At 38.9% G+C, this 25,516-nt stretch overlaps 1 long non-coding RNA gene across 3 annotated transcripts; it reads right to left on the reverse strand.

Moving 5' to 3' along the window:
- Positions 1–7,828: 7,828 nt before the first annotated feature.
- LOC103098138 (uncharacterized) lies at positions 7,829–25,441 on the reverse strand. 3 transcript variants are annotated; one of them, XR_457515.3, is made up of 4 exons: positions 25,169–25,433; positions 9,011–9,115; positions 8,779–8,925; positions 7,829–8,158 (listed from the first exon to the last, which is right to left on the reverse strand). It is a non-coding gene; the product is annotated as an uncharacterized LOC103098138 (long non-coding RNA). The 3 variants fall into 3 exon arrangements; XR_008915037.1 differs by having other exon boundaries at positions 8,779–9,115; positions 25,169–25,439; XR_008915038.1 differs by lacking the exon at positions 7,829–8,158 and adding an exon at positions 8,192–8,225 and having other exon boundaries at positions 8,779–9,115; positions 25,169–25,441.
- Between the last annotated feature and the right edge of the window lie 75 nt (positions 25,442–25,516).

Genomic DNA, 25,516 nt, shown 5'->3' on the forward strand with positions numbered 1-25,516 from the left:
TCTTGTTCTAGGATATCGGGGCAGTTTTCTTTAATAATTTCCTGTAATATAATGTCCAGGCTTTTTCTTTTGTCATGGTCTTCTGGTAGACCAATGATTCTTAAATTGTCTCTCTTTGAATGATTTTCTAAATCCTCTGTTTTGTGAATGAAATACTTCATATTTTCCTCAATTTTTTCATTCTTTTGGTTTTCTTTTATAGTGTCCCGCTGCCTTGTGAGATCACTTGATTCTAGTTGTTGTATTCTGGTTCTTAAAGACTGGATTTCATCCTTGCCTTTTTGGTCATCCTTTTCCTTTTGGTCTGATTTTCTTTGGAGGTCATCTTTCATCCTCTTTATCTCGTCTTTCATCTCCTTTTTCTCATCTTTCATCTTCTTCACCTCTTCTTTCATCTGCTTTTCCTCATCTTTCATCTCCTTTGCCTCATTTTCCAGCTGGTTGATATTGGCTTTCAAGATACTCTTTTCTTGTTTTAGTTCAAGTGCCTCTGTTTCCAGATGACTTATCTTAGTTTTTAAGTTCTTTTCCCAATTGTCTTCAGCCTCTCTTAATTGTGTTTTGAATTGCATTTTGAGTTCTTCCAAAGCCTGTATCCAATTCGCTGGGATTTCTGATTTTTCCTTTGCTGATCCCTCCCCCTCTGTTTCATTCGCTCTTTGCTCATTACCTGTGCAGAAGCTGTCTATTATAATTTCTTTCTTCTTTTTCTGTTGTTTGCTTGAGTTTACCCCTTCTTTGCTCCCCATATTTGTCTGTGCTCTTGCTCCTCTCATTTTTTTTTCATTTTGGGGCTATCAGTCTCCCCTCTTGGAGCTTTGTCAGATCTCTTGGTACAGTCTCTAGGGGAGGAATGTTAGCTTTCCTGTCCTCTGGAGGCTTTTGATCGGATTAAGTTCAACTGGGTTGGGCTGTATATGCTCTGAGGCCGAAGATTCCTGGAAGGCTGGGCCGCTCAGGCTCTCTCCAGTTCTCTCCAGATGCTTCTCTGCTGTCCACAAGGTTCCCCAGTGCCTTTGCCTGCCCCGAGGTTCCTGTCCTTGCCAGAGGCCCTGCACTCTAGGGGAGGAAGGGTCCTGGCCTCCCTGAGCTCTGAGGAGTCCTGATGGGATTAGGTTCAACTGGATTGATCTGGATGTGCCCTGAGGCAAAAACCTCTTGGTGAGACTGGAGCCAGATGGAAGGACCCAGCCATTGACCCCGGTCTCTCCCTGGATTCCTCCCCGCTGTCCATGCTGGATGCTCTGAGCCCGGTGCCCCACTGCTCACATGGTGGACCCTCCAAACCAGCACCTTTGCCTGCCCAGAGGTTCCCGCTGCCGCTGGGGACCCAGCCCTCTGGGTTGGGGGGGAAGGGTCCTGGGACCTTCCCTCTGCCTTTCCCTTAGACCCAAGTGTTCTAGGATTCTGGCTTTTAGGGGCATATCTTTTGATTTGAGTCTAGAAGGAGGGTTCCCCACCTCTGTCCTGTTGTTAGATTTGAATTTCAGTCCCCTAGGAGCATTCAGTTTGTGTTCGGTAAGGAAGGGTTTTCAGAGGTCTGAACTTTTGCTGCTTCTAAGCCACCATCTTGACTCTGCCCATCAATTTTTTAATCTATTTTATTTTATTATAAAACTATCTCCTAGTTTTATTTATTGGTTTAATATTTTTTCAATTTTATTAATCTCCCCTTTCATTTTAAGGATTTCTATTTTGGTATTTCATTATAAAATTTTCAATTGTTCTTTCCCTAGCTTTTTTAGTTATACACAGAATTTACTATACCTTTTCTCTTTTTTGTTAACATAATCACTAGATACATAAAATTTCCCTAAATAAGACTTTGTCAGCATTGCACAAATGTTGTTTCATGTTGTCATTATCTTTAATTAAGTACTGATAATGAAATTTTTGATTAGATAATTTAGTTTCTAATTAATTTTTATTCTATGCTTCCAATGCCCTTTGTTGAATGTAATTTTTGCTACATATTTTGTTATAAAAGAAGTTTGGTTGGACTCCTTTGCCTCTTTCCCCAATTAGTTTATATAGTATTGGAATTAATTGTTCTTTTAAATGTTTGGTAGAATTAACTTGTGAATCCATATGGTCCTGGGGATTTTTTTCTTAGGGAGCTCATTTATGGCTTCTTCAATTTAGCATAATAGACTTTATTCTAGCTCCTTAACTCAGTTTGTCTCATTCCATTTCAAATATGTTTCTTGTAAATATTTTGTTAGATTCTATTTTCTTGTTCATTCTAATATATTCTTCCATTTTATTGCTGAATTCATCCCATTCATAATTATGACTGTTAGCTATGTATTTCCATTGTAAAAACTCTTTTTACATGAAATAATTTCCCCCATTCTTCCTCTCCTTTCCCTCTTTTCCTAGTATATCCCTCTTTCTCACCCTTCCATTTTTTCTTTTGAGATCACCCCAACATAGACTCTTTTCTGTCCCAGTGATGATAAAAGTTCTTTAGGAGATTAGATCAATATCTTCCTATTTGGGAATGTAAATAGTTTAACATTGTTAAATCTCTCATGAATTCTCATTCATATTTACCTATTTATGGCTCTGTTGAGTCTTATTTTGATAGCCAAATTTTTTATTCAGATCTTATATTTTCAGCAGGAATTCTTGGAAGTTCACTATTCTGTTCAATATTCTTTTCTACCCTGTTGAATTATACTCACTTTTGCTGCTCATATTATTATTACTATTATTATTTTGAAACCCTTGCCTTCTTCTTTGAATAGATAAGGCAGAAGAGTAGTAAGGGCTAGGCAAATGAGGTTAAGTCACTTGTTCATTCTCACACAAGTAGGAAATATCTGAGCCCAGGTCCTTTCTAACTCTAGACCTGACTCTCTATTCACTGAGCCATCTAGCTGCCCTATGATCAGATTATTCTTAGTTATAATTCTAGTTCCTTTGACTTCTGACATTTCATATTCCAAGCCCCTTACTCTTTTATAATGATTGCTTCTAATTCTTATGTGACCCTAACTGTAATTCCATGGTATTTGAATTTTTTTAAAAAAATTTGACTGCTTGCAACGTTTTCTCCTTGAACTGGAAGCTCTGGAAGCTGGTTATAACATTTCTGAAACTTTTCATTGATGGATCTCTTTTGGTAGCTGATTGGCATATTCTTTCAATTTCTAGTTTGTCCCAAGCTTCGGGCTTTTTTGTTCTTCTTTTTTCACAGCTTGTTCCTAGGGCCTGTAAATTTTTGGTGATTCCAAGATGGTGTTATCTGGGAAGAGGTGTGATCACTCCTCTCCTGGATTCCTGCTATCTTGCACCACAACTTTTTTTTTTTTCTCTGAAACTGCAACTGCAGTCAGGTGGATCTCCTCACTCCTTTGTAATCACAAACACCAGTGTTCCTCTCTGCCCTGGAAGTGTAATCTGGAACTGGGCAATCAAAAATGGAGTTGCCAAATGGTATCCAGGGATATCATACTGTAATCTGTTCATGACCAGATGTCCCATATATATTCTTGGTGGTGAGAGCTCCCAGTTCTGTAGCTGCTGTTTTCATCACTTCTACTGCTTTCAAGGCCCTTGGTTGTTGTCTGTCATACTTGAAAAGGACCAAAATGACATCACTAGGTTGGGGTCAATGTACAGTGTGTCCAGACTGTGGTTGATAAGATCAGTACAAGCTTAGAAGGCTCAACAAAGAGATCATATGTAATGGAGATGTCTCTAAATTTGCACATCTCAAATTCCTTTTTCAGCCACTGCAATTATGCTTTACTCATAGAACAACAGCAATTTCTTTGATGCAGGCTTGCCTTGCCAGACAGTTCTGTGCCAGTGTTTCCCTAGTTTCACAATCAATACCATAGTTCTTCACAGAGACCTTGAGAGTGTCCTTGTATCACTTCTTCTGACCTCTATGGGATCACTTGCCTTGTGAGTTCTCTGAATAGGCAAGTTTATATTTTACATTCAATGTGACTAACCCATCAAAGTTGCTCTCTCTGAAATAGAGCTTGAATGCTCGGCAGTTCAGTTCAAGAAACAGCATTAGTGTTCAGTACCTTATCCTGAAAGATGATCTTCAAAATCTTCCTAAGATGATTCAAATGGAAGTGATTCAATTTCCTGGTATGGCACTGGTATATTGTCCAGGTTTCACAAGCATTCAACAATGAGGTCAGCGCAATAGCTCTTTAGACCTTCAGTTTGATAGGCAGCCTATTTTCCAAACATCTCCTTTGGTGCCTCCTAAAAACCCTGATAATTCTTGTGATGACCTCATCACCTATGTATACATCACTAGAAAGTATACTGCCAATGTAAAGTGAACTTGTCTGCATCATTCAAGATTTCTCCATCTGCTACAATGGATGCCTCCATGCATAGATGACATAGTGGAGAATCTCTATTTTCTTGGTATAAATTGTCAGGCCAAAATTAGCACAAGTAGCAGACTATCAATTCATACTCTGTTGCATCTCAATCTCCAAGACTGCATTAAGTGCACAATCATCTGCAAACAAAAAGCCATGTGTTTCTCCTTCCATTTTAGTCTTGGCTCATAGCCTCTTCAACTTAATAATTTACCATCAGTGTGGTAGCTGACCTTGAAGCCATTTTTGTCCTCATTGAAGGTTTCTGACAACATCATTTAAAAACATCATGCTAAAAAGCATGTGAGCTAGCACACAGTCCTGCTGTGTTCCATTGGTGACTGGGAAAGTATTGGAGCATCATCCAGAACCTGTGCAAGCATATGATACTGATGAACTCTGAGCAATCAAATTTTACCATGATCTTCCATAAGCCCACAGAATCAAAGGCATTGGGGGAGAGCAACAGATATTGTGTTCAAACCTCTGTTCTACTTCTTGCATTTCTTCTGGATTTTGGGGGACAGCAAACACCATATCAACTGAGTTTTTTGGGCCTTCATTTGCTAGCCTAGTTTCATCCAGGGTCGCTATTTGGATGAGATACTGAGTTCTCTTGTAATAAGTGTCTTTTTGGGTCATTTTGTATTGTGTGTACACTTTCCATATAACAATGGGGAGTGGTATTGCCTTTGTAAAGGTTTTGGTACAATTTTCTGTGTTTTGACCACAGAGTAGAATCTTCACTTGCTGTGGGGCACCTTTTCTAGCCCCTTCATCATGCCATGAGGTGAGCACTGCAGTCCTTTAAAAAGGCTGCTCAGATGCCCAGGTGGCTACAGAACTCCACTGCTTCTTTAACTGAGTGAGAAGAAAATCCTATGCCCTGCGCCAAATGTGCAGGGTTGTGACTGTTACTCCCAGTGTCATCACTTTCCTGTCATCTCAGGACTTTGAGGTAGGAGTAAAATAAAATAATGAGACAGTAAAATGTAAAATGGTGATGTCTTTTGACTTGAGCATAAATTAGATTTATTTGAGGCAGAATTACACAAAGTCATCAGTCTCACTGCCTTTTCCAGAAGCATCAAAGTCCAGTTGCAAGACAAAAGTTAAGATGATGGTTCAGGATTCAGTGGGAGACCTTGGCATCTTTGATATCTGACCAAGGTCTAAGTGTTCCATGGTACCTGCTTCCACTGCCTGCATGGTCATTAGAATGAATTGTTTTCATTTGTCCAATCCTTCAGAAGTCTTCCATGCTTGAAGTAGATATTCCACTAATTCACTGACAGGTTTGGGGTCTGTTGTTTACTCTAAACTTGGTTTAGCCTGCCTGCAGAAACATTTTTACCCAAGTGGGGACCCTGCACATGCTATAGCTTCTTGGAGTCATAGGGGAGAGCTGGGTAGCATAGATACCGAAGAGGGGAGCAAGCCCTCAAACCAGATACTAGTCTTCCCTGAATATGATGTACACCCCTTATGGCTACCAAGAAATATTACAAATGTATTGTTAGGATTCATCTGCTGAGTGAAAGCAGGATAGAATCTGAGTTCTTAAAAACAATGAGGGTTTTTAAAAAAAAATCTTCTGAGTTCTATCAAAAGCAAGAGAATGGTTGATATGATGTTATAAGAAATAATTCCAAACAGTCCCATTCTCTCATATACACCCCTAACATTCATCCTCATTTTACAGTTGAGGAACTGAGGAGAACAGATGACTTTTCTAGGGTCACACTAAATGTCTGAGACCAGATTTAAACTCATGAAGATGTCTTCCTGATTCCAGGTCTTGGAACTCTATTCACTGTACTACCTATTTATTTTCACCTTCTTTCTCACTGAATTCCTAACAAAATCCTTCTGCTTTACTTAGCCCACCTCCAAAGCTGTTGTTACCACTCTGTGCTTGCAGTCTAAACCCCATTCCAGTGCTACAGGCTTCTTTTGATTTCCTAAGTTGTCCAGAGGATGTTAAAATGTCTCTCTCCATCTTTTTTTTTTATGATACCACTTTAGAATTCAACTTGACATGATACCTTAAAGATTTTAAGGGAAGTTTTAGGGGAGTTTGGGTACAATGCTCCCTTTATACAACCATCTTGGTACCTTTAAAATATTTCTAACTCCTTTTAAAAAATCACTGCTTTATCCTTTTTCAGTTATTCTAGTTGCTCTTTGGCCCAAGATGTTGTGTTTTATCTTTTTTCTCAAGGCTCTGATTACAGATGTTATTGAGTCATTCTTTTCTTCTGGGTTTAGGTCTTAAGAATCCATGGTTTTTAATGCTGTGTTTGTTTTTTGCTTTTTTTTTCTTTTTCATTCTTTCAGTCTAATTCCTGAATTTGAATTTTGTTATGGCCAGGCTATTTGAATTTCAACAGGGAACATCTGGATCGATCTTGTTGCTATTTTCTCAAGATATTAAGTATTATGTTAGGATCTTCAAGACAGTTGAAGCTAGGGACTTGCAAGGTTTTAGTGCTCCCAAAGTACTTGTTTCTTTCTTTCTTTTTTTTTAAACCCTTACCAGAGTGAATGCTCTGTAGAGGCTCCAAGGCAGAAGAATGGTAAGGGCTAGGCAATGGGGGTCAAGTGACTTGCCCAGGGTCACACAGCTGGGAAATGTCTGAGGCCAGATTTGAACCTAGGACCTCCCATCTCTAGGCCTGACTCTCAGTCCACTGAGCCACCCAGCTGCCCTCTCAAAGCACTTGTTTCTAAGCCCTTGTTTGCATCTGATAAAGAGAAATCTGTAGCAATTGGGATGAGGTCTAGACAGGAATAACTATGAAGACCCTTCCAATATAAGGAGAAACTGTACACCCAGGCAAGAAGATATCTCAGATGCAAATATTCTTTCACAGATTTCATTCTTTCTGTCTTTTGGCTTATCAAGAGAGGACTCCTCATGATATTGCTGGTTAGTGGAGTTGGAGCAGCCTTTCCATTTGGAATCCATATTCCTTCATAACCAAACTCTTTCCTTCTTCTTGAGACACAAAACTGCCCTGATTCAGGGTCCTCAACACCCTGCCCTCCAGAGGATGTGATCTCCCTAAGACACTGGAAAGGGCTAACTCAATGAGTTTACATCTAAAATTATAGTCCTATGAGGGACTTGCTACTCAACCTGGGACAGTAAAGTGGTCTTGGATGATGGGACAGGAAGAAAGAGAGAAAACCCCAAGAACATCAGAGCCTCAACCTGCCCTCTGAATTGCGGGCCTCCCAGAAAGCTAGAAAGAGGTTAACCCTAGAATTCTGTGCCTAAAATTTTACCTGTAATGAAGGATGCAATGATACCCGATCTGGTATTACTAAGATGATGAAAAAAAGGGATAGGATGGAGTAGGGATGCCATGAAGCAGTGGACTGATAAGTTATTTAAAATATCTTCTTCCTGTCATTGGTTAATTTGATGCATTATGGTTTACTGGTTTATGTATTTATTTATGTAGGGAGAGAGCTTCCCCTAGATTACCTCTTTTATTAGAAACATTTGAGAGAGCAGTTTCAGTAGAGCAATAAGAGTAGGAGTTCTGAAACAGTGATCAGACTCCCTTTGAACAGAATTAGAATGAGAATGAAAACTGAAAATCTGTCCCTTAAGCTAGGACTATGCTTTCTGGAGGACAGAAATTTAAGCCAAGAACAATCATTTCTCTTGGACTGAGAAAAAATTTTGTAGGTCTGACTACAGACAAAATCTGCTAGCTGAGCACCAACCAGGCTAAATATGGAGGGACTCTTCAAAAGGTTGACTCTCTCCCAGAAGATGAATGTTTTACCACAAAAATCTACAAAACAAAGAAAAAATTAATGATTTATTACTGTGCCTCTTTCTTCCTTATCCACCTTCTGCTTCTGAAATGATATTAGTGGAAGGGCAGAAAAGAGATTGCTATATCATCTGTATTTAAACACTAGGTGGCACTAATAGCCACTCACCCATCCTATTCATCAAGAAGGATCTTATGCTAGTCTCCTACTTTTCCAACCTAATAGTTTCAACCTTGCTGAGCTAAAGATGAGAGGAAATACCAAATATGCCAGGGTTTGTTTTATGTCTGTTTGGGTAGTCCTGCTGACTCACTACCTAGAGGGTATGGATTTTGTGGACTAACCTAATCAAAATAATTCTTTCAGCTTTGATTCTACTGGGGGGAAAAAACAAAAAAACAAAAAACCCTGTCTTTAACCTGAATATGTTTTATCTTGAGCCTTGGATGTGGGACCTAGCAAAATAGGAAAAGACAAAGCACATTTATCTCTATACAGTGCCTTACTCTTGGAATAGAATCAACAAAATTGGTAAAAACCCATGCAACCTCTTCCAGACCCAGGCTATTTCCTTGGTGCATAAACTATGGCAAAGACCATAGAAAACAATGCACTTTGAAGCTGATGATCAACTCACATAGATAGTAGGGCCAGTTCTTAGATGAAGACTCAGGAATGAAGCTCGGTCCCAGGGGCTTTCCATCGGTGGAAGATCCCAGTGGTTTCTTTACACTTTTTATCCATCAGGATATTCTGACTGCTTCTCATTGGGATCTGCTAGTCCCTTGTGGAGAAGCATAGGTAAAAGCAAGTGCAGACCCTGACAAGCAGATCTGGCCCCCCATTCCACTCTGGTTTCCCTCACTGACCTTCACTGGTTTTAGTTCAGAGCCTCTTTTCTCCTGCCTTGTCACATCATTTCCTGTTACACATTTCCTCTCTTTCTCTCCCATACCAGTTAAAGTCTTATGACTCTATAAAAGAAGAGAGGCACACTGAATGAAGGGGGGTACTCTATATGAATATCATCATAATGGCCCTGAATTTGAATTATAATTATAAGTTAGATAGCATTCAATTTCAAACTTTTGTTTATTTTTTCCTTGTATTATTGTTGTGGTCATTGTGTATATTATGCTCTTGGTTTAAATTATTACTTTTTGTATCAATTCATATCAGTCTTTCCATGTTTCCAAGTTTATCTATATTCTCAATAATCAACATTTCTTGATATCAGTGGGCAACTACTCTCTTTCCTTTTTTTTCACTACAACAACAAAAATGATGCTATGACTATTTCAGAACTTATATGCAATTTATTTTTTAAATGCCTAGAAGGAAATTGCTTTCCAGTGAATGGATCAATTCACTACTCCACCAACAGTTTGTTAGTGTGACTCCACTCTACCCCTAGTCTTTCCAACATGGTCTACTTCATCTTTAGGCATCTGTCACTTTTCTGAGTATAAAATCAAAATCACTATCTGGATGAGGTAATATGGAAGAATGGACCTTAAAGAAATAGAAGTGAAAAAGGAGAAGTAAGGAGCTTAAACACAGAGTGAGAAAGAACTTAAATGCAGAGAGAAGGGATACAGTAGTCTGGAAATGGCAAGGGCCTGAGTTCTTCTTCCTCAAATCTTCTTAGACTGACTTTGATGTTCATTGGATTGTACTGCATGAGAAAAGAAACAATTTCTCTGAAGAGGATGGCCAAGAATAAGATGTGTCTTTTGGAGAGAACCAGGGGTCTGTAAAAATGGAGATTTGAACCCTGGACGTCAATCCCCAGAAATCCTTGGCCACTTCCCAGAATGCTTTGTAACCTCACCTGAATTCCCACATAGGCCGAGAACAAATTATTATTTAAACTAACTCCGCCTACTTCAGGCTCTCTCTCCCTGCTTCCACTTCTAGGGACATGCATCTCCCAAGATGCAATGAGTGAAATTGAATGGGCCTTTTGGCCCTCCTAGCCACCTGCTTTCTTTATTCATATTTTCTTTATTTCTTAATCTTTAATAAACCTCTAAAATATGTAATACTTTTAGCAGAGAAACTAATTTTAACTATTACAGGAGAGATCTAGGATAAAAGGGAGTTTGTTAGAAATAGAATTGGGGTACCCAGTGGAATGACAAGATAGAGGAGGGTAGAAACTGCGGCCTAAATTAAAGGTGAAAATGTAGAAAGGTGGCAGGAGAAAGGTTTTTTCTTTTTCCTTTTTCCTTTGGATTTGACAGATATCAAAGAAATATGAAGAAATTCTCATGATGGAGTCATAGAACCAAAGGAAACAAGAGGTAGAAGTTTGCCAGTCATGGGATATGGGAAGAACCACTTGCTTTGAGACTCACACTCTCCAAGGTACTGTGCTGACTGTATCAGCAGTGCAGTGGAGGTGGTATCTGTTTCTATGACTTGTCATTCCTAACACTGGTAATTTGGGAATGGAGGCAGCAAGAAGTCTTGGCTGGAGGTTTTGGTCAGTAAGTACTTGATGATCTGGTTCCCACTAGTTCCATAGCCTCACCCCAAAATAGGAATAGATGAGGGAGGGAGACAGACAGATGGCTAGACATAGAAAAAGACACAGAGATTTAAAAACAGAAAGAGAGACAGACAGACAGAGACAGAGACAGAGACATAGAGGGGAAAAGAGAAGAAAAATGCCTAGGAAACAAAGATTTTTCTTGGGCTAGTCTCACTCCTACCCAGGTTAGTCCTTGACTTGTCCTCCTTGCTCACTCATGTGGCATTAACAATTTCAGGCTATGAAAGGGTAACTTGAAACTTCACTCTTTCAGATAGAAATAATGGCTTCATAATGCTGAGATCTCACCATGCCTATAGCAAAATACAGTGCCAGAGACTTCACCATTACCTTGCCAGGAGGCAGGTTCCTGTGGGTGGCATTGCTAAAGTCATAGTGCTATCCTATGAACAGAAACCAGTTTGTTTTTTTCTAAATAAACCAGTACAAATAAACCACTAGAGTCACAATGCTGAAGGTTTCACACTGTCCCCAATCTAAAAAAAAAATAGTTTTAGGGAAGCACGTAATAAAATACTATTCACTTTTATTTTTTGTTGTTTGCCTTCTATTTTATTTTTAAGTAAATGTCCTTTCACCTTACTATGACATCATATCTTTAATTATTATTGACTGTTGAGAAATAGTGAAGGAGTTAAAGTGGGAAATTGGTAATATTTCCCCCCTAGTTTTGGTTGGTGCAAGTAGCAAAATTAGGAGTAATGGGCATAAATCATGGGAGTCAGGTTTAGATTTAATAAAAGGAAATTTATTGTTGTTCAGTCATGACTGACCTTTCATTATCCTATGGATCATAGCACTTCAAGCCCTTTTATTCTCCACTATGTTCATGTTTCTTATTTCTGTGACATTAACTTCCTAGCAATTAGAGCTAGTAATACCAAAGTAGAATGGGTTACCTCAGGAAGAAGTAGATTCCCAGACTACTTATGGGAAATTCTTTATTTAGTTGTGGGTTGAATTTGATGAGTTCTATTACCCCTTCAATGTATGGGATTCTGTGATTCTGTGAAAAGATAATAATCCTCAGCACCATCCTAGATACAGAAGAGCCCCCCCCCCCAATTAATGGTTTGTTGACCTCATCTTAGACTGTAAGCTCCTCACATGACTATGTGTTCTGTGCAACTGTATCACCTCAATAAATGTGAACTCAAGGTTGGCAACAACAACAGGATTGATGGCTCCACATATAGTATCAGGGCAGTGGTTCCATAGCCATTTTTTCCTCCACTCTCTTCTCATCTGCACTTTGATTCTTGTCTACCACTTCTTTTTGAAAATTTATGTCATCTTTCATTGAGAACCTTCAGGGGCTCTGGAGCCCCTTCCTCAATCATCTATAGGCACCCTCAGGAGGGGTTCCTTGTGTATAGACTGCATTTCTAGTGTTTTCCTCACATTATCCCTGTGACATAGGCAGTGCCAATAGATTATTAGCTCTATATCTCATTTATGAAAAATGAGACCCAGGGGAGGGTGGGTGGGGAGTGATTCTTCTAATGTCATGTTAATAAATAGAACTGAGGCATGAGCATGTGTCTTTTGTTCCTAGTGAAGTACTTTGTTTATTTTTTCCAGGTAAATATGGAAATTGCATGAAACACATAGCACCATGCCCGAAGACTTATCTGTCAAATCTTCTCAAGAAATCTTGTTTTTTTTCTATCCATAGGCCATATCCTTGGACTAGGATACATTATCTTCCCATCTCTGCCTCCTGAAGTACTTTTCTTACTTCAAGGCCCAGGTTCGATACAATCCAACCATAAAAACCTACGTAATTATCCCAGATCACACTTTTCTAGAACACTTCATCTAGATCCTTCTTTATTGTCATCATATTGCACTTTGTATATCACTATCATATTCATTTATATTTTATTCTTATCCTCCTATCCTTTATCTCCCTCTATCAAAATGTAAGCTTCTTCATAATTTGTCTTTCAAATTTACACCCAGAATTCAGAATAGGATTTTGAAATTCTTTTTTTCTTTATTTTTTTTGAAAATTTTATTTAATTAGTCAATTTAGAATATTTTTCCTTGGTTACAAGAACCATGTTCTTTCCCTCCTCTCCCCCCACCCCCTCCTGCAGTCAACATGCAATTCCACTGGGTTTTGCATGTGTCCTTGATCAAAACCTATTTCCATATTATTGATGTTTGCACTAGGGTGATCATTTAGAATCCATATCCCCAATCATATAGGATTCTGAAATTCTTAATGAATATTACATTAAATGTTTAATAGTCAAATCTCCTGTGGGCTTCATCCACCATAAGCCCTAATCCCAGGCCCTATATGATGACCCTAATTTGTTCCCACTTTAGGGATTCCTCTGGAAACATTGGACCTTGACTTTTGGCTCTCCCAAAAACTCTCATGTATGCACTTGAGCCAGTATAACAGTCATTAGATATAAGGTCATAGGACTAGAGCTACTTGTTATCTATGGGGTCAGTTATCCCATTTATCTCATTTAATAAATGAAGAAACAGAAACCACTGAAAGGGTAAGTTATTCCCCCAAAGTCACATAGGTAATAAGTAGTAAATCCAGGACTAGAACCCATGCCCTTTGACTCCAATATCAGCACATTTTTTCTACTGCATCATACAATACAGGTTCTATCTGGGGGAAAAAAATCAGAATAGTATTGTACCTGAGACTCTTGACAATCAAGAAAGTTCTTCATAATCCAAGACAGAATGAAATAACCCCCTGCTAAGGGGTTGCACCTTTCCTTTGCATCTGTATTGTCCATGTGAATGTGGCACCAGTGAAAAGATAGGTCTAGAGTATTACTGACTGTTAAAGTTATTTGTGGTCGGACTCTGAAATATATTATTAATTATTAGGTGGTCACCAGATTTTAATTTCTAAATCCCAAAATAAATTACTAAAGTAAATGGAATTTATAATAGTTTATTTACAATATTTACAGTAGAAGGAAAATATTAAGTAATATGAAAGAGAGAGAGAGAGGGACAAAGAAAGAGAGAGACAGACAGAGAGAGAGAGACACAGAGAGAAAGACAGAGAGAGACAGAGATAGAGAGAGACAGAGATAGAGAGAAAGAGAGACAGAGAGAGAGACAGAGAGACAGAGAGAGACAGAGAGACAGAGAGAGACAGAGAGACAGAGAGAGACAGAGACAGAGACAGAGAGAGAACTCTGGCTTCTTCTGATACCAGTTAGAATTTCTAGGCCCCAGCCAGGGGAAGAGAGTCTCAAGAAGTTGGGCCTTTCCTGGAGGCTTCATGCCTCCAGAAAAGTGGGATCACTAAGTCAGCTTTTCACTCAACAATGGAGACAGTCTTAAAGAAATCTGGGTATCTGCCTTCTGGTTGCTCCTCTGAGTCAGTGCCTGAATCTCCATTTGTCTTTCTTCCCTTCAGCTCAGAGTGACTGATCCTTCACTTCAAGCCTGGGTGACTGACCAGCCACTTCAGTCTTTTTTTTTTTTAAATCTATTTAAAGACCTTTTTCTCTTGTATCACCTCCTCTAAATTTTCATGTCTACCAATCACAGCAGACGCTTTTCTCCAGGACTGCCCATTCTTTAGTTTTCATCTTCTTTGGTTAGATTTTCTCCAAGACTGTCCATTCTTTAGTTCTAACCTTCTTTGGTTAGATTTTTATCTTTTTGGGTTACTTAAATCCTCTTTTGCTAAGTTTACCTTTTGTAGTTACCTAATACCTTTTTGTGTTTAATTCACTTTTTGTAGTTACTTAACACCTTTTTGTAGTTAAAATCTAAAAATAGATTGTAGCTTACAATTCTAGCTTCACTATAAAGCAAGAGCTAAGTACCTTCATTGTTACAATCAGGAGATTATAATTTTATCTTCACAATAAAGAAATAACTTCATTGTTACAATCAGGAGATAGCTAAATTCAGTCTTCACATGACTGAATGTGTGTTCCTAATATGTTGATCCATCTTTTTCCTTTGGTTTCACTGGTTCAGTCAATGTATCCTGAAGGCCTCTTTTCAGATCAATGTGAGGTCAGATATCTTAATAATCTCTACCATAATGTCTATTGTTGTATAATCAAATCTATAAAGCTTTTTCCTCTCTCTTTCATCAAAGTTCCATATCCCTTTTTGCCTGTTCATTTGGTATATGGGCACCTATATGCATATGGTTCCATGTAGAGATATAATGGATATGCAGATTTCACTATAAGTCCACATGTTGCCCATAAAGTGTCTGGAAGCCTTTATATCTCTGTGTCTCAGTGTCACTGTGTGTGTGTGTGTGACTATATCTTGTCTCCTTTTAGAGACTAAGGCCATGGGCCATCTCAAGTATTTGAGTTCTGTCATTAATGTGGAATCTATTCTCTGCTGCACCCAAAAGGCAACCCAGAAGGGCAATGAGGACGGAAGAATTATACCTTGAAAGGGTATTTCATATATTATCAGGGAATTCACATTGGTTCAGGAGGAAGTAAAAGAGAAATGGACTTATTCATCTAGGTGCATATCTGGGTATGCCCAATATAGTCACTATAGCACCCAGGGAACACTCCATCATTTAATATCACTAAGTCATTTCCAGCAATTGTTACTTAAAAGTGTGGGTAGTCATCTGAATCTCAACCAAGTAGCCCTCATTTCCCCATATCACAGAGAAGGTATGTACCTCACTCTTCTAAAGGCTATTTCTTATTCAAAATCACCTCCTTATATTTCCTATAAAACAACTGAAAAGGTTACAAATGCAGGTTTTCTAAATATAATATTCAAAATAGTTACAGCATCTGCACTGGAGAGTAAGATCCCTTTACAAATCTGGCTTCTTGCCTCATAATAATGGTTTCTGAAATGGGTATTTTGAGACACATTGTGAATATGAGCAGTTGCTCATCTCTGACAGCATTCACTTGACAATGGCACAGGGTTTTTGTGCCAAGGACAAATCTTTTGGAGGCAATCATAACAAAGTACATTTTCTATTTAAACACTGACAATTTTAGAAAGGAGATGCTGTGAGTACAGAAAGGAACACTGAATATAAAATGAGAAGGCTTGAGTTTGAATCTTGTCTCTCTGTCCACCCATATAACATTGCACAAATCACTAAAACTTTCTGGGCTTCAGTTTATTTGGCTATAATGTCTCTGTGTCCCTTGGAACTCCAAAGTATTTCATGAACCTATGAAGTCCACTTTGGTTGGATCTTAAGTTGATAATATTCCTGATGATATTCTAAGCCCAGTGCTGAGAAGTATTCTTCTTGAAAGATTCTCTCTCCTGGATATCCTTTTCCCTTTACAGATACTACCACCAGAACCAGGAGTGTGCTGGTAAATTGTTTTAACAACCAGTTTCTGGCAAAAATATAGATAAAACACATTTTCCAGTTTAATCTGCATTAATATTTATTCCATTACTTTGTCAAATCTAGAAATAAAAAAAACAAAAAAATTGAGTCTTGATTTATAGCATTTTAAAAAAATTTATGAGGTATAAATGAGCACATTGGAAATGTAACAGTTGAGCTGGCTTCTATATACCCCTCTCTAGAACTCAATGTCCTTGATCATAAACTTACTTTATAAAAGGAAGCACTTTGGGGGTTTGAACCATCTAGGTGAAGGGCATATCCTCTGATCCCAAAATTCTGCTATTTTTTATGGGAACAATAAATGTAATGACAGGGAGCATTCTGAGGTAGCCTCACCTGAAATTACTAGAATTTAGGAGCTCCTTCACTTGGACATCCTCTCCTTCTCCATGTGTTCCATCTTACATCTAATACTTATTGACATCTAATCCATCAACATGTAATGCAAGTGGAGGCCCAGAGAAGTGAAGGGGCATGCCTGAAGTCACATGGAAAGTTAACAGAAGAGTTGGAAGCCGAGGCCTTTGCTCTCTACCATCTTCCAACTAGAGGATTTTTTTTCCTCCATAACATTTTTGTCGCTATTCTCTCTGTAACATTAGGCCTTCTTTGAGTCTCATCTCACAACCCACATACATCCCATACACATCCTCATTCAATCTTTCCTACCAGAGGTTCCACCTGTCCTTTTCAATTTGTTAGATTTTGTTTTATTTTCTTCTCCACTTTTACAGGAAATTTTAAGCCACTACTGGCCAGGCACACATAGGCCCAGTCTTTAAGCCCTGGCTGGGTCACCAGTCTCAGCTGAAGCTCTCAGAAGTAACTGGAATCAACTATGTCTCCTTAGTCAAAGAACAGAAGCAGCTATTAAATGGTCAGTGGTCACCTTGGGCAAAGATTTAGTAGTCTGCCCAACTTTCTCCCTCACATATTTGGTCTTATTCTCTGCCACATCATAGTCTCACCCCAACTAGCTTGTAAACTCAAAGAACTAAACCTTAGTCTACTACTTCTCATTATTAGGACCTCACATTGTTTCTATTTTTAAAACTTTGTATTTGAATTTATTTATAGCACAGATGGACTCTGGACTTACTGTTCTAACCTATACTCTCATGAGCAAGTTGCATCCCCAAAGAGAGACACCTATTCTCCCTGAGAGGTTGAGGGGGTTCTTCTAATACTATTGCTCTCAAACCTATACCCAGGGTATTCCCCCAAATATTATCCCTAGTTAATATTTCCTCAATATCATCTAACTAATAATTATTATCCCATACTGATGGATTTGTTGGTTTTTCCTCATGCCAATTAGTTAATTAACTTCAATAGCTTTTACAAAGAGATAATTATTAGGCAGAAGCAAGACTGGAAGTATAAAAATCTCTGAAAATGAAAACACACTCCCAAAAGTGCACCTTAGCCCCTGTAGAGAATAGCTTCAAACTTAAGGTGGTGATTTTTCTCATCATCTAATTAACTCCTTGGTGTGGCTTAGCTGAGGAAAAAACCATTTCTTAGCTTCCAGGATGGTCAAACCAATCACTCTTCTCTAGTCTGGCTCCTCATTAGTGGAGTCTGCTCAGGCTGCCAGATTCTGCTGTGGACTCCAGTGGTTGAACTTTGGGGCCTTTCAATACACAGAAAGTCGAGAATCGACTGACTGACCTCTGAGCAGTCCTAAGCAAAAGATTTAGCTGCAATTGGTACACATCAAATGAAGGAAGTCAGAGGAAGTGACAAAAAGAAACAGTTTTTAAAAATGCCAAGAAACTTCCTGTGAGAACTGTCTTCCTTCTTCAGTCTTCAACCTGACTTTGGAGGAGCTCAGGCTTGAGATCTCAGACTGCTTTCCTTTGGATTGACATGTGCAGTCCAGCGACTTCCGGTCAAGATGGCGGCGTAGAAGCAGCAAAAGTTCAGACCTCAGAAACCTTTCCTTACCGATCGCAAACAGAGTGCTCCTAGGCCACCGAAATTCAAGCTGAACAACAGGATAGACCTGGGGAAACCTCCTCCTGGACCTGGATCAAAAGGTACCACACCCCAAAAGCCAGAACCCTAGATCACTCAGATCTAAGGGGTAGACAGAAAGAAGGTCCCAGGACCCATCCCCCCCAACCCAGAGTACTGAGCCCACGGCAGCAGCGGGAACCTCAGGGCTCTGAGGACTCACCTTGAAAGCAACCTGAGCCAGTCTCTGGGGTGCTCAACACAGACGGCAGGGAAACATAGAGAGAAGGGGGAAGCCTGTAGCCCCCTGGCTGGGTCCTTCCATCTGAGTCTCAAGGGAGGTCCCAGCTTTAGGGCACCAGCTGAACCCAATCCCATCAGGAGCCCTCAGAGCTACTGAAAGGACAGAAAACTCAGGGCTGGCAAAGGGGTTGCTTCAAAGAGCTTACCTTGAAAGTAACCCGGGCCAGTTTCCGGGCATTCAACACAGACTGTGGAAGAGGAGGTTGCTGCTTTTTTTTCCTTCCTTTTTTTGGCTCTGGGATCATTCAGCCCACACCACCTGAACCTAATCCCATCAGGAGCCCTCAGAGCTTCTGAAAGAACAAAAACCTCAGGGCTAGTGAAGGGCTTACCTTGAAAACAACCTGGGCCAGTCTCCAGGGATTCAACACAGATTGTGGAGGAGGAGGCTTATTGCATCAGGGCTCATTCGGCCCAAACCAGGTGAAGCTAATCCCATCAGGAGCCCTCAGAGCCCAGGCAAGCCAAGACCCCTCCCCCCTTAGAGAGCAGGGTCTTCTGAAAAAAACAGAAACCAAGAGGTGAAGTCAAGATGGCAGCCTAGAAGGAGCATAGACCTGGCAGCCTGGCCAGAGCTTTGGAGATCCTCCATATCTGCTCCAGCCATCCAGGAAGTTTAAAACTCAGAGTAAACCCAGCCCAACTAAACTGAATTCAATCCCATCAAAAGTCTCCAGAACACAGGGAAGCCCAGGCTCCCCATCCATCCTCATTGACCACTGGACTTTAAGACAATCAAAAGCCTCCAGAGGACAGGAAAGCTCAAACCCCCAACAACCATCCCCCAGAGACTACACCAAGAGATCCTCTGTTAAAGCTCCAAGAGGGAAGACTGGTAGAAGTCCATAAAAAACAAAAAAAAAAATGAGAGGAACAAGAGCACAGACAAATATGGGGAGGAAAGAAGGGGTGAATCTGAACAAACAACAGAAACAGAAGAAAGAAACTACAATAGACAGCTACTACTCACTAAATGGAACAGAGGGGGAGAGATCATAAAAAACAGACTGGTGGGAAGGAAAGCAGTACAAGGGAGGGAGAGGGTGGGGGGAAATTTTAAATAGACTACAGGGGAAAATAAGGGAGGGAATAAGAAAGGAGGGGGGTAGAAAGGGAAGTACAAGGGGGACTGATTTAAAGCAAATCACTGGACTAAAAGGTAGAGCTGAAGAAGAAAGGTTAGAATTAGGGAAGGATATCAAAATGCCAGGGAGTCCACAAGTGACAGTCATAACGTTGAACGTGAATGGGATGAGCTCACCCATAAAATGCAGATGAATAGAAGAATGGATTAGAATCCAAAACCCTACCATATGTTGTCTCCAAGAAACACACATGAGGCAGATTGATACCCACAAGGTCAGAATTAAAGGATGGAGTAAGACCTTCTGGGTCTCAACTGATAGAAAGAAGGCAGTAGTGGCAATCATGATATCTGATAAAGCCAAAGCAAAAATAGACCTGATCAAAAGGGATAGGGAAGGTAATTATATTTTGTTAAAAGGGACTTTAGATAATGAGGAAATATCACTAATCAACATGTATGCACCAAATAATATAGTACCCAAATTTCTAATGGAGAAACTAGGAGAATTGAAGGAAGAAATAGACAGTAAAACCATATTAGTGGGAGACTTGAACTAACCATTATCAAATTTAGATAAATCAAATCAAAAAATAAATAAGAAAGAGGTAAAAGAAGTGAATGAAATCTTAGAAAAATTAGAATTAATAGACATATGGAGAAAAATAAATAGGGATAAAAAGGAATACACCTTCTTCTCAGCACCACAACGCACATTCACAAAGATTGACCATACATTAGGTCACAGAAACATGGCACACAAATGCAGAAAAGCAGAAATAATAAATGCAGCCTTTTCAGACCACAAGGAAATAAAAATAACGATCAGTAATGGTACATGGAAAACTAAATCAAAAACTAATTGGAAACTAAACAATATGATACTCCAAAATCGTTTAGTTAGAGAAGAAATCATAGAAACAATTAATAATTTCATCAATGAAAATGACAATGGCGAGACATCCTTTCAAACCTTTTAGGATGCAGCCAAAGCAGTAACCAAAGGTAAATTCATATCCCTGAGTGCATATATTAACAAACTAGGGAGAGCAGAGATCAATCAATTGGAAATGCAAATAAAAAAACTCAAAAGCGACCAAATTAAAAACCCCCAGCAGAAAACCAAACTAGAAATCCTAAAAATTAAGGGAGAAATTAATAAAATTGAAAGTGATAGAACTATTGATTTAATAAATAAGACAAGAAGCTGGTACTTTGAAAAAACAAACAAAATAGACAAAGTACTGGTCAATCTAATTTAAAAAAAGAAGGAAGAAAAGCAAATTAACAGCATCAAAGATGAAAAGGGGGACATCACCTTTGATGAAGAAGAAATTAAGGCAATCATTAAAAATTACTTTGCCCAATTATATGGCAATAAATACACCAATTTAGGTGATATGGATGAATATATACAAAAATACAAACTGCCTAGACTAACAGAAGAAGAAATAGAATTCTTAAATAATCCCATATCAGAAAATGAAATCCAACAGGCCATCAAAGAACTTCCTAAGAAAAAATCCCCAGGGCCTGATGGATTCACCAGTGAATTTTATCAAACAGTCAGAGAATAGTTAATCCCAATACAATACAAACTATTTGACATAATAAGCAAAGAGGGAGTTCTACCAAACTCCTTTTATGACACAAACATGGTACTGATTCCAAAACCAGGCAGGTCAAAAACAGAGAAAGAAAACTATAGACCAATCTCCCTAATGAATATAGATGCAAAAATCTTAAATAGGATACTAGCAAAAAGACTCCAGCAAGTGATCAGAAGGGTCATCCACCATGATCAAGTAGGATTTATACCAGGGATGCTTGGCTGGTTCAATATTAGGAAAACCATCCACATAATTGACTACATCAACAAGCAAACCAACAAGAACCACATGATTATCTCAATAGACGCAGAAAAAGCCTTTGATAAAATACAACACCCATTCCTACTAAAAACACTAGTAAGCATAGGAATAGAAGGGTCGTTCCTAAAAATAATAAACAGAATATATCTAAAACCATCAGCTAATATCATCTGCAATGGGGATAAACTAGATGCATTCCCAATAAGATCAGGAGTGAAACAAGGATGCCCATTATCACCTCTATTATTTGACATTGTACTAGAAACACTAGCAGTAGCAATTAGAGAAGAAAAAGAAATTGAAGGCATCAAAATAGACAAGGAGGAGACCAAGTTATTGCTCTTTGCAGATGACATGATGGTCTACTTAAAGTATCCAAGAGATTCAACCAAAAAGCTCATTGAAATAATCAACAACTTTAGCAAAGTTGCAGGATACAAAATAAACCCACATAAGTCATCAGCTTTTCTATATATCTCCAACACAGCTCAGCAGCAAAAACTAGAAAGAGAAATCCCATTCAAAATCACCTTAGACAAAATAAAATACCTAGGAATCTATTTCCCAAGACAAACACAGGAACTATATGAACATAACTACAAAAACTCGCCACACAACTAAAACTAGACTTGAGCAATTGGAAAAACATTAACTGCTCATGGATAGGACGAGCCAATATAACAAAAATGACCATCCTACCCAAACTTATTCATCTGTTTAGTGCCATTCCCATGGAACTCCCAAAAATTTTCTTTACTGATTTAGAAAAAACCATAACAAAGTTCATTTGGAATAACAAAAGATCAACGATATCCAGGGAAATAATGAAAAAAAAACACAAATGAGGGGGGCCTTGCAGTCCCAGACCTCAAACTATATTACAAAGCAGCAGTCATCAAAACAATTTGGTACTGGCTAAGAGACAGAAAGGAGGATCAGTGGAATAGACTGGGGGCAAGTGACCTCAGCAAGACTGTATACGATAAACCCAAAGATCCCAGGTTCTGGGACAAAAATCCACTATTCGAAAAAAACTGTTGGGAAAATTGGAAGACAGTGTGGGAGAGATTAGGAATTGATCAACACCTCACACCCTACACCAAGATAAATTCAAAATGGGTGAATGACTTAAACATAAAGAAGGAAACCATAAGTAAATTGGGTAAACACAGAATAGTATACATGTCAGACCTTTGGGAGGGGAAAGACTTTAAAACCAAGCAAGACATAGAAAGAATCACAAAATGTAAAATAAATAATTTCGACTACATCAAATTAAAAAGCTTTTGTACAAACAAAACCAATGTAACTAAAATCAGAAGGGAAACAACAAATTGGGAAAAAATCTTCATAGAAACCTCTGACAAAGGATTAATTACTCAAATTTATAAAGAGCTAAATCAATTGTACAAAAAATCAAGCCATTCTCCAATTGATAAATGGGCAAGGGACATGGATAGGCAGTTCTCAGATAAAGAAATCAAAACTATTAATAAGCACATGAAGAAGTGTTCTAAATCTCTTATAATCAGAGAGATGCAAATCAAAACAACTCTGAGGTATCACCTCACACCTAGCAGATTGGCTAACATGACAGCTATGGAAAGTAATGAATGCTGGAGGGGATGTGGCAAAGTAGGGACATTAATTCATTGCTGGTGGAGTTGTGAACTGATCCAACCATTCTGGAGGGCAATTTGGAACTATGCCCAAAGGGTGATAAAAGAATGATTCCACTTTGATCCAGCCATAGCACTGCTGGGTCTGTACCCCAAAGAGATAATGGACAAAAAGACTTGTACAAAAATATTCATAGCTGAGCTCCTTGTGGTGGCCAAAAATTGTAAAACGAGGGGATGCCCATCAATTGGGGAATGGCTGAACAAATTGTGGTATATGTTGGTGATGGAATATTATTGTGCAAAAAGGAATAATAAACTGGAGGAATTCCATGGAGACTGGAACGACCTCCAGGAAGTGATGCAGAGCGAGAGGAGCAGAACCAGGAGAACATTGTACACAGAGACAAACACACTGTGGTATAATCGAATGTAATGGACTTCTCCATTAGTGGCGGTGTAATGTCCCTGAACAATCTGCAGGGATCTAGGAGAAAAAACACTATCCGTAAGCAGAGGACAAACTGAGGGAGTAGAAACACCGAGGAAAAGCAACTGCCTGACTAGAGTGGTTGAGGGGACGTGACAGAGGAGAGACTCTAAACGAACACTCTAATGCAAATATTAACAACATGGCAATGGGTTCGAATCAAGAACACATGTGATACCCAGTGGAATCACGCGTCGGCTACGGGGGGTTTGGGGGGGAATAAAAGAAAATGATCTTTGTTTTTAATGAATAATGCATGGAAATGATCAAATAAAATACTATAAAATTAAAAAAAACTCAGAAAATCCTTATTTGGTCAGTTTATCTAATATACTTTTTCATTTAAGATCAGGAAGGAAACAACACAATGGAAACAGAACTAAGAGGTGTCCACATGACAGCCCACCTGAGGATCTAAGGCAGCCTTAGTTCCTATGCACTACCTCTCTCTTCATATGGAAGCCCCACCGTATTTCTTTTTCCTTACTCCAAATCACCAGGAGAAAGAGAATTCTTGTGTTTGAGATTTTTGTGCACATACTCAGTTCTGATCCTATTTATTCACTTTTTGTATCCATGCAGTAAACTGACAGGAAAGTCAGTACAGGCTCTGATTTGGGGAAATTCCCCCTCCATTCTCAAAGTAAAGCAAACACAATGCACATTCTCTAAGGCTGGTGTCCTTATTGGCCAGTTGCAGCTGCTACCAGCACTATGACAGCTGTGTTATCTCACCATCTGGATCAATCTTGCATCCCCAACTGTTTTTCAAACGTTTCCAACTGGATGTTCAGTAATCATACTAAAATCAAACAACAACAAATAATGTATCCAAAATAGAACTTCTTATCTTTTTTATTCATACCTTTTCTGTTTGTATAGAGGACAATACTCTCCTCCCAGTTCCTCAAACTCACAAACTGAAAGTTGTTATCCTGGATTCCTCACAATCTCTCCTTCTCCATATCCAAGTTTTTGCTACATCCTATTGATTTCTCCTTTGTAATATCTTGATAATATGCTCCCTTCTCTCCTCTGATGCATTGACTATTCTAGTGAATCATACCATGAATCCTGCAATAGCCCACTGGTAGATCTGCCTGAATCAGTTCGCGCTCTACCACAATCTATTCTCCAGCCACTAAAATGATTTTCCTAAAATACAGATCCAGTCCTTTCATTCCCTGACCCCAGCCCCACCCACATACTCAGCAAACTCCAATGGCTTCCTTTTGCCCCTAGGAACAAATACAAAATATTATTTGGCATTCAAAGCTATGACCTAGCTCCTTCCTACCTTTCCAGTCTTCTTACACCTTACTCCCCAGTATGTAGTCTTTGATCCAGTGGCACTGGCTTCCTAACTGTTCCATAATCAAAAAACTTTATGTCTCAGCTCTGAGCATTTTCTCTGGCTGTCTTCCATGCTTGGAACACCCTACCTCTTCTGCTCTGACTACCAACCTCCCTGGCTTTCTTTAAGTTTCAACCAAAATCCGATCTCCTACAGGAAGTCTTTTAATCCAAATGCTCTCTTTCAGGTAATTATTTCCTATTTATCCTATATATAGCTTAATCTGTGTGTGTATTTATGTATTTGTTTGCATGTTGTCTCCCTCATTAGATTGTAAGCTCTTTGAGAGTAGGAACAGGTGTTTTGTACCTTTTTTGTAACTCTAACACTTAGCGTAGTGTCTGGTATGTATTAAATGTTTAATAAATGTTTTTGATGGATTATTTGGACTGCTATGTGGCAGCAAACATATGTCTCTGTTTTATTCTGTCTCTTACCTTCATTTGTTCATTCTTCTGTCTCTGTCTTGTTCATTCTTTCCTATAGACCCATTCTGTTTTGACCTGTTGAGAAGGTCAGAAGCATAATCAGAGTTCTATAAAGTGGAGTTTACTGGTAACTATAGTATCTGAGGCCAGTGAAGAACTTAACATGAGTTGACCTGTTTGACCCACCCCAATATCCTATATCACATCACTCAAGCAAGGGAGTGTGACTCATACATTGTCTATGTCACACTGAGAAGTGAATTTGGTGAGAGGAAAATTGGTAGTCACCTTTTTAAGTGTGAGTTCACTCTCCTTGGGATCTTAGATTATAAATGACAGTGTGCTTTCAGTTTCAGT

The sequence above is a fragment of the Monodelphis domestica genome, chromosome 1 (assembly GCF_027887165.1).
Source record: "Monodelphis domestica isolate mMonDom1 chromosome 1, mMonDom1.pri, whole genome shotgun sequence".
Taxonomy (NCBI): Eukaryota; Metazoa; Chordata; class Mammalia; order Didelphimorphia; family Didelphidae; genus Monodelphis; species Monodelphis domestica.